The sequence below is a fragment of the Canis aureus genome, chromosome 37 (genome assembly GCF_053574225.1).
Source record: "Canis aureus isolate CA01 chromosome 37, VMU_Caureus_v.1.0, whole genome shotgun sequence".
Lineage (NCBI taxonomy): Eukaryota > Metazoa > Chordata > Mammalia > Carnivora > Canidae > Canis > Canis aureus.
Window position 1 is genome coordinate 8556695 of NC_135647.1, and position 17989 is coordinate 8574683.

General features: G+C 38.4%; 1 long non-coding RNA gene across 26 annotated transcripts in view; it reads left to right on the plus strand.

Moving 5' to 3' along the window:
* The window catches only part of LOC144306781 (uncharacterized), a 350851-nt gene that overhangs the window by 265607 nt on the left and 67255 nt on the right, over positions 1 to 17989 (plus strand). For 23 of the 26 annotated variants that reach the window (XR_013373844.1, XR_013373846.1, XR_013373845.1 and 20 more), the window contains one exon: positions 6547 to 6654. The exons of 2 other annotated variants lie outside the window; for them this stretch is intronic. This is a non-coding gene — a long non-coding RNA (uncharacterized LOC144306781). Of the gene's footprint in view, positions 1 to 4468; positions 4671 to 6546; positions 6655 to 17989 lie in introns of those variants that run through there. One more of the 26 variants, XR_013373882.1, reaches the window with a different exon arrangement.

Sequence of the window (17989 nt, forward strand, 5' to 3'; positions counted from 1 at the left end):
TATTGGCCAAATAGCAATAGTAAGAAAGAAAAGAGATCTATAAGATGGATGATCCCAGAGGCCATAGGGTAGCATTGCACAGAGAAGCTGCCATGAACTTTAGAGAATAACCCAGGAAATAGATGAACCCAAGCCAGAATTTTCCTTCTTAAAATGTTCTTAACCAATTGGGTTACATGATTCCATTTTATTAGATTATGTATTTGCTTTCTTACTGTAGTCAGCTTGACATGTCTAAGAATGTTCTTTTGGAAATACAGAAGGTATTTCTAGAAACTGTAATTCCCCTGGACTCCATCCCTTTCCACAGTCAAATAGAAAGAAGCAAAGAAAAGAAACTAAGACATAACTAATAACTCTCTTGGAGTCTGTGGGAAACCCTGGCATAAGATAAAGAGGACTAGAATTGTGTCTTCTTCAGGGACAGAAATGGGCTTCAGCTAAAGCAAAGGATTAGAATGAGGTATAAAAAAGTCCTTTCCACCTGAGTCAGTCTACAATGGGTGCTGGGTTTTGTACAACATGTTTCTCTGGGTGCCTGTTTCTCCTGTTGTCAACATTATTAAAATTATAGTTGTTTTAGCAAAGGGAAGGTATCCACCTATCTGGAGTAATTTAAAGAATATGTTATTTGGGTCTTTCAAACATGCTGCTTTGCAGACCAGTGATGACTTCTGATTCACACTCAGGATCAAGCCCGAGCCCCATATTTCCCATGATGCCTTGGGGCTTGCTCAGGTGGATAAGTAGCAGCCCATATGGGAACAGCTATCACTCTGAGTATAAGGGCGCATGGGACGTAGATATGCCGAGCTTCCTGGTGGTCGGCCCGGAGCTGTTGGACACTGCAGTCAAGGATTCTGTACCCCAAGAATGCCCCTCCCCTCACTGTCCCACCTCCTGCCTGCCCTTGACTACCTGGAGGACTTGTCCCTGGGACTCTGAGTCTGATGAGGGAAGTGGCAGGGCTTTGCTGGAGACAGGGAGCCCCTTCCTTCCTGAGGACTTCTGATCCTCTCCATGCAGCATCCCAAAACATTCTGACATAAAGCCATGAATGTGGAGCTTTCAGCCCTGTGCCACCAACCTGTAAACACCCTAGGCTGATACAAGGACAAGAACCCTCATTCCTCAGCAGCAGCAGAAGGACATTTTCTGTTCTACAAACTCAGACCATTTTCAGAGAAACAAGATTAAACTAAAGAATTTTGTAGGTTTCTTCCTACTATGGACAGCTGACCTAAAAAATAAACAAGCCACTAGGCTTGCAAAACTTGAAATCGTATTTATTAAATCAAAAAGAATTTTCTTATTTCTTCCTTCTTCAAACCGTGTATGTCATGATCAATTTTTTCACGTTTTTTTTTTCCTTGAGGTTTTAAAAACATTTACCTAGTGATGTGTGCTTACCTTTGTTTCTTTCCCTTTCTGTTATTCTTATTTTTGCATTAAATCAGCCTCTGGAGGATAAAGTGAAAGTGTTTGCTTGTTGCTTTGAGAACTTACTCTTGTTCAGAAGGGTTCCAAGTCACTGCAGGGTTAATAGAGCTGCTTTAAATATAGCCATAGATTATTAAGTCTGTGACAAATATATTTGTGTTTTATCACTTGTGATAAATGTTTCATTTCATTGGAATCAATTCTAATTCTGGAAAATAAATGCTCACCCAAGAGAGGCACATGGCATCTTTCTGAACCTCACAAAAAGGAAAAAAAAAAAACAAAACATTTTGTTCCATTAAGAGAGGAAATCTGCTCCCCAAAGGTCTACTGGTCATCTCAGGAATACAGATCTATGTTCTTTTCTTTTCTTTTTAAAAATGTCTGCAGGGTATAGGCAGTGCATACCACTAGCCCACAACTCTGCTTATCTGAGGCATGTGACTTTCAGATGATAGAATCCTAGGACACTAGAACTTTATCTCTATTTTATAGATATCACTATTTTATAAATAGGAAGTACAAGGCTCAGAGAAATAAGGTAACATGTCCAGGGTCATATTGCTATTTAATTGAAGAAATAAGACTTGAAAATTGTTTCTCTTCTCCTTCATTACTATGTTTTATTCATGTACATTTGCTTTGTTTCTAAAGCATGTTCTCTGTATACCACATGTTCTAGAGCCTAAGAAAAAATATTGTTTCCATTAGGCAGAAGCAAAGCAGACACACTGTGTGGTCCAGGTCAAAAGATACTCAGTAGCAGAACCTATAATATGTATATATATTATATAACCTATATATAGGTTATATATATATACAGTGAGGAAAGCAGTGTATAAATCACTGTAGATACATCTGGGTTGCAAGTATGGATTTTTAGGACCATCATAGATTGAGACAATCACTAATTGTTGTATTCTCCCCAACATTGTGCCTTTAGCCTTGAGCCATATTGTAAAATGAGCTCTGCAAAACCTACATCAAATTGTAAAGGAGATGGACATGCATTTTTCCACTTGTGTATAGAAGACCCCCCAAGTACCTGACTGTAACCTACAGAAGCGAAGATAATGTTCTCCCCTAGCTTGCTGAGCTGCCTGCCTGCTTATTGCTATGATTTTGCAGTATTTACTTGGCAGCTCTAATAAAATAAGAGAGAAGCACACATGAGATCTGGTCATTTGGAAGAGTTGCTCTCCTATGTCCAGACAGCCATGATATACACTCAGCACAGACGGAGGAAAAGATGACATGGGCAAAGGGATCGCCTGTAATGTTCAGACCCAAGAACTTACAAATTGCTTTTGGTGTTTCATTTAAACATAAAGCTATTCCCCAGGGCGTCTGCTGTTGTCTGGCTTTGCATCTGAGATACCTCCCTTAGGAAGACCTCTGATTCCAAGGCAGAGCCTGCAGTGTTCTGTGACCATTGCAGAAACTGAAGGTATGTTCGGCCTCCTTGGCAGACTGAAAAGCCTGAAGAATGGCCTCCTCACATAGCACAGTCCTCAAGTTCTTTCCCAAACTTCTAAAGGTCTTGATTACTCGTGTGGTCTCTGCTTTCAGTTGAGGAATGTGTATTGATGACATAAGACCCAAATTGGAATTGGGACAGACCCTAGATTTTTTAAATTAGTGATTCATCAATAATATGTGTTGTCTACAGCACATCAGGAATTTCACCTAGCTTGCTTTCCTGTTTAATTAAAAGCTCTCAACTCTGTGGTAGAGATTAATATCCCATTTAAGTGGAGGCTCAGAAAGCAGGTGCAGTCACATTCCCAGAGATGAGATATAAGATCACCATTCGTCCCGGTTGCCGTGGATAATTACTGATAGAGCTTCACTTGACTGTCAATAGCTGGTGTAGTCCATGCATCGTATGATCACCCTAGTTAATTCTCACCAGGATTGATCTGATGCAAAATTGTGAAGTGGGGAGAGTCCCTCTTTGGGTTTCTCTTACATCATTGATCAGACCTCCTCCATTCCTCCCTCCTGGCAGCATAATTTCCCAGACTAACCTCTGTGTGATCCTAACTCATTCTGTCACAGCTGGTTAGTAACTGGTTACTGTTAAATGTCCCATCGGCATCCTTCATCCACAAACCAGCCAAGAGCTCCCCACTGTTCCGCTCTACAAACTTCAGTCCAGCCACCACCTCCACATTCATAGACCAATGTGAAAGCTTCTGGTTGTGAAGCGGTTACCAGGACTATCCCTTGTCACTGTGTTCTTGTATCATTTCTTCTCTGTGCTTCCACCGAACTCTGTATATGGCTTTCCCTCTCTCATTTATAACATTGCAAGGTGATTCCTGGGTAATCTATCTTTCCTACAATATTATGAAATTGTAAAGAGCCAAGGTAGTATGATATTGATGCATTCCCAGTACTTAGCAGAGTGTCTGAAATAAAATAAAATGTAATAAAATAGAAAATTAAGTTAAAATAAAAATAAAAGAGAAAGCTTGACAAATAAGTAGAAGAATCTGTTTTTCGGCTGCTTTCCTTTGTTCTCCCAATTCTGTTTTTGTTTTGTTTGTTTGCTTAACACAAACGAGTTTAGTGTCTCAAAGTTCTAGGGCCTAGAAGTGTGGTGTTAGCACATCTAGGTGTTAGCAGCATCAAATTTTCTCTGAAACCTGTATAGGAAAATCCTTCTGTGTCTTTTCCTAGCCTGTAGAAATGGCAGGCAAGCACATGGCCTTCTCCAGGGTGCATGCATACATGCTGTGATGTGTACATGCTGTGTGTAACTTTCTGAGTGCTGACCCTTTTCCAAGACTTTTGGTTATCAACTTTGTTTCTGCCCCTCAATTTCCAAGGGTTCCCTGATTCCCCACTACTTACTGAGTCTTCTCTTTCACTACATTTCCTGGTATTTATATTGTTATGAAGTTTGTCTTTCTTCCTTGCTGTGAGTCTACTTTGTGGGCCTGACTTTGCAGCAGGTCCGACTGCTTGACTACCCAGACTTGAGTGGAGACAGGCACAGCTTGCCTGTGTGGCCTCTTCTCAAGAATGAACGAGATAAAATATGTAGAAGGACTTTGCAAATCAACACCAAGCTGCTTTGTGCTAGTTGAAAGAAGGTTCTTAAACACAGAAAATCCCCCTCAAACCATAATAACAAGACTCTCCTAAAGCCAAGAATGAACACATTAAGATTTGGCATATCACCTTGGAAAGATAGCCAACTCTGGACTAGATCATCTTTGGAACCGGTGAGAACTGCTGTTTTATAGTTTGCTAAATTTAGATCTGTGAGACATATCGAGCTAAAGGTTGAATGTTCTCTAAACTTAGAATCATTTCTGTAAATTATTTTTAAATTAGCTTCTTAGAATTCTAAGCAATTCTGGATGTTTCAGCCTAACAATATGTTTGTTACATCAGTGCAGAAATCACAAACAACGTGCTTACAAACATTAGTGTTAGTCTGCAACAGCCTTTAGAAACAGGAAAAAAAATATGACTTAAAGAATTAAGCCAGACACAGCAGTGCCTATCTCGAGTAAAGTCTTGGTATTAAAATTTCATATGCACAGGCAGAGATTTCTGCTCAGTGGAATTTGGAACTATTTTACAAATTTTATTTCTTTTGTACTCGAATTATTCCAACCAATTTCTGTTTTGTAAAACTTAGAGCTTACAGCATTGATATTTTCTGTAAAAGAAGAATGCTATTTTTAAGAATGTAACTCTTTTCTACTTCGTGGGAAGGTTTCAGAGATGGTAGTCAAGGGAACTGCTTATAGAAAATATTAAATGAATAAGAAAGTCTGACACTCCCAAGTATAATTATGGATATTATTAAAATGCTGTATTAATACAAATTTTATGAATTTATAAATAGTAAGTTGTAAAATAAATAAATCCCAGAGATGAAAAGCACAGTATTGGGAATAGTCAATAATATAATAATTTTGTAAGGTGACAGATGGCAACTAAGTTTAACACAGTGAGCATTTTATAATCTATAGAATTGTTGAATCACTATATTAGACATCTGAAACCAGTATATGTTAACTATATTTAAGCTAAAAATCTTTAGCTTTTAAAAAAAAATATTTATTTATTTATTTATTTATTTATTTATTTATTTGTCTCTGATAAATAAATCACAGAGAGGTGAGACATACGCAGAGGGAGGAGCAGACTCTGTGCAGGGAGTCCAATGTGGGACTCGATACCGGGACCCCAGGATCACGCCCTGAGCCAAAGGCAGATGCTTAACCACTGAGCCACCCAGGTGTTCCAAACTAAACACCTTTAAAAAGAGTTTGAATTTTTTTTCTAACTGATATGTTTTAAAGTACTCGTGAACATTGGTCTTCAGTTGAAAATGCACTTGAAATGCACACTAAGCTAAAGTTGTTTAAAAGGTTTTGAAATTTGGGGGCCAGTGAGGTTGTGTTGTAAATACCTCTCATAGTGCAGATGTGACTTACACCTTTTGCATTGCTGCACTATTCATAAACTATAATCCTTTCTCGTGATAACAGTGTGTTGCTTCAAGCTTACTAAATAATAGTTGAAAACCTTTGAAGAGCTCATGAAATGTTTAGAATGTGCTCCACTAAAGATCTGTACACTTTTGGAAGCCCTGTGCTCTGTTCAGAATGGTCAAGGGGAGTGAGAGGATCACTGTGCTGACTGTGTCACATGCAAGGGTAAGGATACTTCAAATATTTATTTTAACTCCAAGCTTCAGCTAGTTCCCGTGCTATTCAGATTCTTGTAGCACTAAACCAGTTAAGCATGATTGATGGACTATACACATTTAAGGAGGCTATAACCAGCAGAGGTAATGCCACAGTCCTGAGCTGGGAAGCTTTTTCTAGAAAGGATTCGATAGTTAATTTTTTTATTTTATTTTAAAGGCCATATGATCTCCTTTGCAACCACTCGATTCCGCTGTCGTGGTGTGAAGTCAGCCATACACAGTGTGTAAATGAATTAGCTTCTCTGTGTTCCAATTAAACTTTAAAAAAAGAGACAACAGGGCAGATTTGGGCTGTGGGTTGTGATTTGCTCACACCTGTTCTAAGCAGTAGCTTTGTCACTGCTTATAATTTTTTAACCTCTTTTCCTCCACAGAGAGGCTTCAGACCAACATAGAAGACTAGAGAGATGTTAATAATCATTGAAACTAAAGATGAGGCCTCCGACTTATTGCTGTAGCTGAAAGAGCTGCTTTGGGAGAGAGTAAGTGATTGCCTTTCTAATCCTATAGGCCTTATTCAGAACAAATCAATAGCTGAGGTGAGAAATTAAACTGAGACAAGGTGCCCCTCTCCTTGGATGAGTCTCAGAGCCCCTCCTCTGCAGTATTTACTGAGGAGTTGGCTCTACATGGATAGATTGTCTATGAACCAGAGATGTGAGCCAAAATCCAGGGAAAATGGGGACAGTTTCTAGGATTGAGGCATCACAGTGCTGAGTGGCTGATGACTCACACTCTTGGTGTCACCTTCCCCTCCTATGGCTTAAATGTAACCCTTTTCCTGCTTCTTTTCACATCCAGATAAAGAACAAAAGGGGTGGGGAGGGGTGGCTAAAACAAATAATAGAAGATATCCTTGGAAGAATAAAGGGTGGAGTGGCAGAAATGGTACACACACCAAAAGAAAAGATTAGGAAATAGACAGTTTGAGACAAATCTGGCTCTAAGCAGAGATTCTGCATAAGTGGAATTATTTTGGGCACTACCACTTTTGCCTCCTTTTGCTCTGCCCCACGACTTTCAGCACCCAGGACATTAGTGCCAATTAATGGACCCCAATATCTTCTCCCGCCTTGGGCAGGGCTTGTACCTCCAGGCTTCTCCTCTCTTTCCCCTCTTTCCTCTCTTAGAAATTTTCAGATAACCTCAGATAGCTTCTAAAAGGAAAGGCAGTCATTTTTATACTAACGTGGAATAATTAATCTGCAACTGATGGGATTCAGGAAGCGTAGCAAGACCATTTTAAGCAGGGTTGAGTTCCATGAAATCCCTTCAGTGACACCGAGGAAAACATGAGTGCTTGCTTTGGGGTCAGTTCAAGCAGTTGTTTCCAATTTTGGTTACAGAAAAACCCCCACAAATTGTGAAACTCTTATAGCCCAAGAGTCATCTGCTTCTTTAGATTCCAAAGATCATCCTTCTTTGTAATATCCAAATATGGTGACTTGAGACTCCACCTCGTCCCAAGATGAAAATATCCTTGATGTTCCTACAGACTTGAGGGGGATAGAAATCTTGATCGGCCCACTTAGCCATTTCCTTCTTAAACATCACTTGCCATACCTGGAGATTCCTTTCCTCTTGCTGGCCCAGTCTCCCCCATGGTGAACACTACCCTGATTTCTTCATTCCCTTATGAATAACTGGCAGTAATGGTCTTGTGTAAGGGCAGACTTTTTCCAAGGTTGGCAGTAATGTTGGGCTATTATAAGATAGTACCATGTGGACATTAATTTAAATTTAAGTTTAGAGATTACAGTCTCAATAATCATTTCTTCTTTTTTTTTAAGATTTATTTATTTGAGAGAGAGAGAAAGGAAGAGAATGTGTGTGCATGAGCAGGGGGAAGGGCAGAGGGAGCAGGAGAGAGAATCTCAAGCAGACTGTGTATTGAGTGTGAAGCCTGATACAGGGCTTAATCTTATGCTCTGAGATTATGACCGGAGCTGAAATCCAAAAGTTCAATGTTAACTGACTGAGCCACCCAGGTGCCCCTCAGTAGTCATTTCTGATAATAGGAGGTGAGCTTCCTCTTTTCTCAGGACCCCTACCTTGGCACTACATCTCTTTTTTCCTTCCTTCCTGGCTCATTCTCCCATGCCTGATTATTTCTTTTATTCCATGCCTCTTTATCTTCTCTTTCTACAGTATTTTTTCCATCTTTGGTACAGAGCAATTTCATTCTTTGTTTTTCAAACCCTCTTCTAAAGGCAGAAATGGGCTTTTTGTTCTCACAGATACACAAAAAGATTATCAAAGTAATTCTTTAAATATAGAGCTTTCTCTCAAATGTGAATTATGCCATCATCCTAGAATTTAAAAAAAAGATGCAATCAGTTCTTGTATAATGATAATAGCAATTTTAATTATTGACTCTCCAATAATCTAATCACAAATGCAATCATCTTTTTATTAGTTCTACTTTTTGAAATCTTCAGGATCTCGAAATCTTAAACAGTGCAACTGTTTTCCACTCACTTCTTCAAGTTCTTACATATTTTGGTTTCCATGGCATTGCACTTGCTTGGCTTTTTAAAACTCATTGAGCATTTTCTCTTCTATTTCGTTTCTTAGCTTTTTATTTCCTGGTAACCAAAACCAAGGATTTTAGGTTAAAATATAAGCTCCAGGGGACACTTGGATGGCTCAGTTGCTTAAGCCCCTGTCTCTTGATTTTGGCTCAGGTCATGATCTCAGGGTCGTAAGATCAAGCCCCATGGGAGGCTCCATGCTCAGTGGAGTCCACTTGGGATTCTCTCTCTCCCTCTCCTTCTGGTCTTCCCACTGCTCCCTTGTGCTCCAGGACTCTCTCTCTCTCTCTCTCTCTCTCTCTCTCTCTCTCTCTGAATAAATAAAATCTTAAAAAAATACAGGCTGCAGGGGATCCCTGGTGGCTTAGCGGTTCGGTGCCTGCCTTAGGCCCAGGGTGTGATCCTGGAGTCCTGGTATCGAGTCCCGCGTCAGGCTCCCTGCATGGAGCCACTTCTCCCTCTGCCTGTGTCTCTGCCTCTCTCTCTCTCTCTATGTCTATCATGAATAAATTAAAAAAAAATACAGGCTGCAGTCTGAGAGTGTCAGATCAGTTCATGGAAGTCAGAGAGGGTCCTGATAGGTAAAATTATCAAACCCATTCTTTCATCTCTGACCACTCCCACATTAATTAATATGTACAACTAAGTGTATATCTGGCTATTTATTTTATTTATCAAATGATAGGCTCTATTAATGCCTTTCATGCTTTATATCCTCTTCTTGTCTATTTGCCAGTGGTTATAAAGCATTTAGTCATTCAGGCTGGTAATACTGCATTATCATTGAAACATCTGTGCCCCGTCCCTGAGATTCAGATGACAACGAGGGTCCTTGTCATATTTTATTCTCACTGTCCTCATTTCTGTCTCTTCCTTTCTATTTTCATTGCCAGCACCATGTTCCAGCCCTGCATTATCTTCATCTTCCCCAGTTACCCATGGAAATACCAAAGTCTTCTATTTTCCCAGTAGTGAGCAAATAGAGCAAATCCTTGAAACTCAGTGAACATAGTGTTGTTTCACTACAGAATTTTCCGTATCACACAATCATTCTGTCACTTTTGATACAATTGAATCCGATAAGTGTTTTTCATGGGATAAAGCAAAATTTATCCGAATTCCTCTCCCAATGGATTGGCCAGTCGAGAGTTGTGTCCTGGCTGGACTTCAGAAAGCTCGGTCTAGTGTGGAAGTGGACAGGGAGGACTCTGAGTTGCCAGATATTGGAATGAACTGAAAATAAAACAGGAATCTGGATGAACGCAAGCTATGGAACTTGCCTTGTGTGGGAGAGGGCTCTAGCAGCAGGATGTGGTGGCAGATGGCCCTCTGCTCAAAGTCATACACATGTGCATGATGTTCTCTGGTGGCAAGGAACAGAAATATAAATCAATTTAAAGAAAATGAGGATGATTATAGGAACACATGTGGCCGGAAACTGAAGTCAGAAACCCAACACGTATATGGCAGATTTAGGATCTCACTAACTTAATGTCATTTTACTACATTAATTCTATTAATAATTAATAAACACTGCCATTCACTGTTTTAGTCAATGAAGATGCAACAATAAATAAGACAGTCAAAGACTCTTCCTCTCTCATGGAACTATATTCTGGTGGGAGGAAGTAGATAACGAAACAGAAAATAACCTAATAACAGAGGAGGGGGTACAAGGAAGGAATGAAACACCAGCCAGTAGGGTAGAGAATGATTAGAAGAATCTTACTGTAGATTGGATGCTAAGGGGACAAGTACTCTTTAAGCTGAGAAGGAGCCAGCATGCATGGGAGTTAATCCTAGATAAAAGGAATAGGAAGCACAGCAGCCTGAGACAGGAACAAAAACATCAGCAAAAACAAAATACAAAATATAGTATGATTGGAGTGTAGGGAGTAACTGTGAGAATAGACAGAGATGAGATGTAAGAGAGAGGCAAATGGCAGAGGATCGGAGCCTTTTGGCAGGAGAACCATGTGTGAGTTTAGTTTAAATGGAAAACCATTGATAAGTTGTAAAGGGAGGACTGGCACTCTAATTTTTTCACCTCCTTTCATGGCCCATAGCATCACTCTGGTAGCAGTTCTGCTCATCACTGCTCATCTTCTCTATTTCCCTTCTCTTTATGAATGGCTGTATTTTTCACTCAAAGTTCCAGAAGAAACCAAGTAATTGACTACAATTATAAAATTGTAATATTTTATATATTATATTCTTAATAAGGTATATATTTTACATACACAAGATAATTATATTATATAAAATTATTTACTTTCTGATCTACAGAACATATTTTCCTTGAAAACAGGGATGATGGTTTATATTAAATCAGACCAAGTTTTCTTGGCCCTAGATGCATGTCTGGCAACTTGGCTAAAAGAGATTAGCTCATGGTTTGTAGTCCTTGATGGAAGTGTCTTTGTGCATCTTTTTGGCAGCTCTGCAGATAATCTGCCCATATACATCTGGTGTAATGCTGTGAAATGTTGTGCTCATAGCATCTAAAACACCTGTTCCTTGTTACTTTCCTTGCTGAGAAATAAGCAGTTTACATTTTATCTTACCCACATACTTTGATGTGTCTTAGAGATCCTGGATCAATCTACTCAGTCATAGGTTAATCTAACACCCATGGAATAAAAATATGTCCCTAAAATACCAAGCAAGACATTGGAAAAGCCCAGAATAGAATCTGTGTATTCCATTTTCTATTTCAATAATTTTTATAATTGTGTCTGGGGTTGGAAAGTGAGTGGGAAAAATAAAATAATGCAACATGTGGGAAAACTAAAATGTAGAAATTGACTTTGGTTGGGGAAAGGCAGTGGTGAGGATAATTAAGGGGGAAGTAGCACACTGAGAAAAAGAGACAATGGGATGCAAAATGATTATAAGAAGAAGGAAGTGTCCAATGTAGAAAAGTAGACATTATGACCCATACACCATTTTGAAGTCAGTATAATCCCTCTAAATCTTAAGAGATTTTTTTATATGACCATATTTTAACTAGCTTGATTTCTTTAAAGGGCTTTCTCATGAAAGTGAGAAGTAATCAAGGATTTTATTGACTATGGTTCTTATCTGATCTAAGTGGCATGGCTTGACTCATCCATAATTGCCTGATGGTTTCCCAAAGGTGGTAGATGCAGAGTAGAGCAGGTTTAATGACCAAAAGAGCTTTAAGCCTTGAGTCAGCAACTGTCTAGGTCCTGTTGGATGATCAAACTCAGCAGAGCCTTGAGGATTCTCTTTTCTTCTTCTCTACTATGCTTTAAGCATTTCTTCCTATAGGGCTTTGCTTTGAGGACTAAAGAAGCAGAATCCTTTGAGTGTTTACACTCTATAAAAAATATTATGTGTTTTATAGATATGATATGCTCTAGGCAGGAATTGGCAAGCTTCTTCTATAAAGAGTAATATATATAAATATACTATTTACCATAGCATCAAAAAGAATAAATACTTAGGAACAAACTTAGAGGCAAAAGACTTGTATACTGAAAACTCTAAAATGATCCTGGAAGAAGTTAAAGAAGATGGAAATAAATGGAAAGGCATCCTATGTTCACGATTGGAAGACTTAATATTGTTAAAATGTCCATATTACTAAAAGTGACCTACAGAGTCAGTGCAATACCTATCAAAATCCGGATGGCATTTTTTTTCAGGAACAGAACAAAAATCCTAAGATTTATATCGAATTTCTAAGGACATGAATAGCTAAACCAATCTTGAAAAGGAGAACAGAATTAAAGGCCTAATACTTCCTGATTTCATTACAAAACTATAGTATGAAAATAGGTAGAACTGATATATGGACAGACATAAACTAATGGAACAATACAAATCCCAGAAATAAGCCCTTACATGTATAGTCAAATGATCTTCAACAGAGTGCCAAGGCCACTCAGCAGGAAAAGCACAGTCTTCAACAAATGGTGTTGGAAAAACTGTATTTCTGCATGCAAAAGATGGAATTAGACCTTACCTTCTACTATATGCAAAATAATTAAAAACAGATATAAAGACCTAAAATATAAAACTCAAAGAAGAAAATATAGGAGAAAATCTTTATGATATTGCCTTTGGCAATAATTTATTGGCTATGATACCAAAAGCACAGGTGAAAAGCAAAATAGACAAATGGGTCTGCATCAATCTTAAAAACATACCAAAGGAAGCAATCAACAGAGTGAAAAGGCAACCTACAGAATGAGAGAAAATATTTGCAAATCATATATCTAATAAGGGGTTAAAATCTAGAATGTATTAAAAAACTGCAATTCAACAACAACAGCAATATAATGGGCAAACTTGAATTGACATTTCTCCAAAGAAAAAAATGCAAATCTCTAATAAGTTTTTGAAAAGATGCTAACATCACTAATCATCAGAACTGCAATAAGATATCACATCAGACCCATTAGGATGGCCATGATAGAAAAAGAAAACAAAACAAAAAGACAAAAAATAAAAAAAACACACACAAAAAAATGAAAATAACCAGTGCTGGTGAGGATGAGGATAAGTGGAACCCTTGTGCACTTGGTGAGATTATAAAATGGTATAACCATTATGGACAACAATATAGAGGTTTCTCAAAAACTTAAAAATTGAACTATCATATGATCCAGCAGTTCTATTTCTGCATATATAGCTACAGAAATTGAAAGAGTCTGAAAGAGATATTGATACACTCACATTCACTGGGGGATTATTCACAGTAGCCAAAAGGGAAATGCAGCCCAAATGTCCATGGCTGGGTGGATTAAAAAATATATGATCTGTACATACAATGGCATATCATTCAGCCTTAAAAAAGGAAATTTTGTCACATGCTAGAACATGGATGAATCTTAAGATCATTATGTTAAGTGAAATAAGCCAGTCACAAAGAGACAAAAACTATGTTACTCTGCTCATATGAAGTATCTAAGTTAGCTGAATTCATAGCAGTAGAAAGTAGAATGATTATTACCAAGACTAGGGAACACAGAATGGGGAGTTGGTGTTCAACAGATACAGAGTTTTGGTTTTTCTTTTTTTTTTTTTCTTAAGAGAGAAAGAGAGCTTGCATATGAGTCGGGGGAGGGGTAGAGGGGCAGAGACTCTCAGGCAGACTCCCCACTAAGCGTGGAGCCTGACAGGGGCTCGATCTTATGACCCTGAGATCATAACCTGAGTCCAAACCAAGAGTTGGTCATTCAGCTGACTGAACCACCCAGGCACTCATAGAGTTTTGGTTTTTTAAGATAAAAAAATTCTAGAGACCTGTTACATAGCCATGTAAATATATTATATATCACTACTAAACCACGCACTTAAAAATTTAAGAAGATAAATTTTGTGTGCCTTCTAAAAAATGTCTCCGTTTTACCTCTTTCTTGTAGTATATTTGATTTTATTTTTCAAGTAGGCTCCACACCAAATCTGGGGCTCAAACTCTGGTCCTTGCAGAGAAGCAAACATTTCTGAAGGAGAAGGGAAAAATGAAAGAAGAGTGCTTTCTGTGTTTCCCAGGGACCTTGGAGCAAGGCACTGTCTTGTAAAATCTCTTAAGTTGTGTTAGGGTTAAAAATGGGGCATTCGGCTAAATATTCTGTATTTGGGAAGGAATATTTTTTATTTTTAAAGATTTTATTTATTTATTTATGAGAGACACACAGAGAGAGAGAGAGAGAGAGTCAGAGACACAGGCAGAGGGAGAAGCAGAGCAGGCTCTACGCAGGGAGCCCGACGTGGGACTCGATCCCGGGATTCCAGGATCATGCCCTGGGCCAAAGGCAGGGGCCAAACCATTGAGCCACCCAGGGATCCCTTGTATTCTGGAAGGAATATTCTTGGGAGAAAGTACTTTGGGCCTGGGGGTTGGAGGAGGTAATGACTTGCTATTGAGAATGAAGTAAATAGAAAATGATTAAATGTGGCTTCTGTTTGCTAAGTCCCTATAGTGTAAAGGGACTACGTGACTTTCAACATGGAAACAAATCATAATTTTAAAAAATATATGCAATTGGATTTTTCTTGGGATGAGGTTGGTGAAAGAGTCCTACGTACTCTAACAGAACTTCCTTCCAATTTTTCCTAATGAAAATGGCTATTTTAACAAAGGTTGGGTTCCATAAGAAATATGTTGATAATTTTGGGGGGGCAATATAGTTCAATCCCTTGTACGTTTTATTTGCCTAAATTGGATTGTAAAATCTTTGGATTGGAAACCAGGTCTCTTATTTGCTCAGGAACACAACTGTACAGATATAGTGCCCTGTACATCATAGTTACCACAAACATAGCATTGGATGGACATAGTCATCCGAGGGAGGAGTTGAAAGTAATAGGATAAATAATATTTAAAAGAGACCTATAAAAGAAGATGTCAGTTTTAAACTGGAATCAAACTGGACTATCAGAGATGCTGCATCCCATTCCCATGGGACATCAAATAATATGAAAGTGGTTCATTTCTTGTTTCCACCTTTTCTGCAGTTACTTTTGATTGCCTTGGAGACGTGTTACTATATATATATATATATATATATATATATATATATAAACTATACATATATATGTGTATATATATTGAATAGTATGTGTCGTATATTGAATAGTACTTACTGCCTAGTGGCAAAAATATTCCTATTAATTTGTAACTTCTAACTGTGGATTTTTCTCGGATGTCAGGTCAAATTTCTCTGGAAATTTATGGGAGAAAAAGTTGTTACTTTGGAGATTTATTTTATTTTATTTTATTTTTTACTTTGGACATTTAAAAACCCAGATTTCTCTCATTTTCCCTAAATACAGCACTTGACACATCCTGGTCCACAGAGAGGGCTCCATGATCCATCAGATTTCTCCATTACATAGAAAGGACCCCTTTAGGATAAAAAAAGGCACAGGCTTCACCCCATCAAAGTTTTGTGATTATGAGAAGCTCAGTGTTTGCACATATTAAAATGATCAGTATTCTCATAAATGAATACATGCAAATTGCACTGCCATAAATATTATTTTAAGGCTCTTATATACCACCACAAATATTCCTTGAGAGTAAATTCCTGGAGATGGGATTTTTTTGATAACATCTTTTTATGCATATTGCCGACTTCCTCAGAATGGTTGTACCAATAGATTCTCAACATTATTGTAGGGATGTGGTTGCTTCCCAGAAAATATTCGCTCTACTTCTAGCATAACAATTAATCCAGACTAGTTAGTTTTGAAACAATGGTACAGTTCTCTGGTGAAGCCACACATTCGGTACTTTGATGCCTGTTAAGTAGGCACACTGAAGCTCCCATGGCAGAAGCAGGGGACAATTTATGAAATGGTGTCCCAGTGGTCCTCAGAATCTTCTTCTGCTTAAACAGATTGGTCCACTGAATTAGAAAGGCGATTTATTAAATGTGCCTTCTTATGAAGAAAGTATCTGGGAGAGGTAGAGAGCATAGCTTTAACAAAAACAGTGCAGTGAACACTGTGGTCTTCAAAGATACCATGGAACTTACTTCATGACTAATTTAGACACCCAGTCAATAACTTTTTTTGTGCATTGCATTGGCAGGAACTATGCTAGGAGTTTAGAGTATAGGCAAGAGTAAAACATTCACTTTGACTTAGGAGCTCGCAGCCTCATGGGGTATGACATGTGAAGAGTGGTAGCTGGTGACACTTGAGGACCTGGCCACAGAATCCTCACCCCATGTGTTAGGCTCTTGCCTGCACATACGACCTGGTGGAAATGTGCTCTGTCCTCTCGTGAGCACAGAAAAAAAAGGGAAACATCAGGTGCCTTATATACTGTTTACCTCTTCTCCATGGCCAGCTATTAGAATGACTGATGGTAGTCATTTAGCATTCTTTTCCATTTAAAACTGGTACATATGGACACCTATGTCAATTAAGTCTCAAATGTCAAATATTTCTGCAGATCTATGAAAAAACAGCACCAAATAGCAGAATGACTGTGATCACAAAATCCCTAATAAGAGCAAAGAATGAGGAGAATTTTGTCTTTAGCCAAAAGACCAATTTGCCTCTTGCTACTCACATCTTCTCTTTGAAAATCAGCACCATATTTTTTAGGGGCTTTAATCCATGATTACTGATTTTGGATTGTCAATAAAAGCTAGATTTAAAGCAAAAGGAATAATTTCCCCAATCCCATAGTGATTTAGAATACACGGGCTTGAACAGAACATTTTCAGGTAGCTGCGGGTCTTTCAAGGGTTTCTTTTCCTTAGCATCTTTGCCCTGAACACATCTTGTCGGAATGGCACGCTAATTAGAATGTTTACAACATGGTGCTAAAGTGATAAAACAGAACTCAAAATTACAGTTATGCCTCGATAACATCTGTGTTAAAATATGTACGCATGTGAGAAAACCTGGAAGGGAATAACCCTAAGGTAAAATTACTTATTATGTAGAGGCAGGAAATTGACGTGATTTATTTTTCACCTTTAAAACTTTTTTAATATTGCCATCCAGACTGCCTCTATCATTTTGAAAGTTTCATGATAATAACATCAACAGTAAACACCTTATCTGAGAGAGGATCAAAGTTATCACCAAGCCCTGCCAAGGTTGTGCTCTGATTTTGAAATTCCTCTGGTCAGTGAAATCATAAACAAAACTATGAGCAGCTGGCATGGGGTGGCCGGCTTTTACATTTGCAAGAAAAGAAATGTATCCACTGTGCACAGTCACAATCTTTTTCAAAAAGAAAGACCATTTCAACACCAGAAAACTATACTTAATGAAGCGCAGAGGCTTCACTGGAGTGTGAGTGATGAGCACAAATAATCACCGAGTGCCTGAGGGGACTGCCTTTTGGTGCTGTGGTGGCTAAACCCCAACACTCCATCTAAACTCTTGGGGCCAGTAGGGTTTTACCAATGCCTCCTGTAAACAACTCTGTCAGCTGCATGTGACTGGGTGATGGGCACTTGAGGGGGGCACTTGGCAGGATGAGCACTGGGTATTATGCTATATGTTGGCAAATTGAACTCCAATAAAAAATAATTTAAAAAAAGAAACACTCCTTTCATCTCCTTTTTCTTTCCTACTAATGTTCTTTTTCATTTTAAAAATTAACAGCCCATCCTGTTTCCAGTTGTAGGATGGAATCCAAATTTAGCAGAAGTCAGTTATGTCATGGTATTCCCCATAGCTGTTCATATATACATGTACGCATACACACACCACCGACAGACGTGTGACCTAACGTGACTGAATGGAAAGATTCATAGATTTTACATGTAGGGTGATCAGCGACTGTATGTCT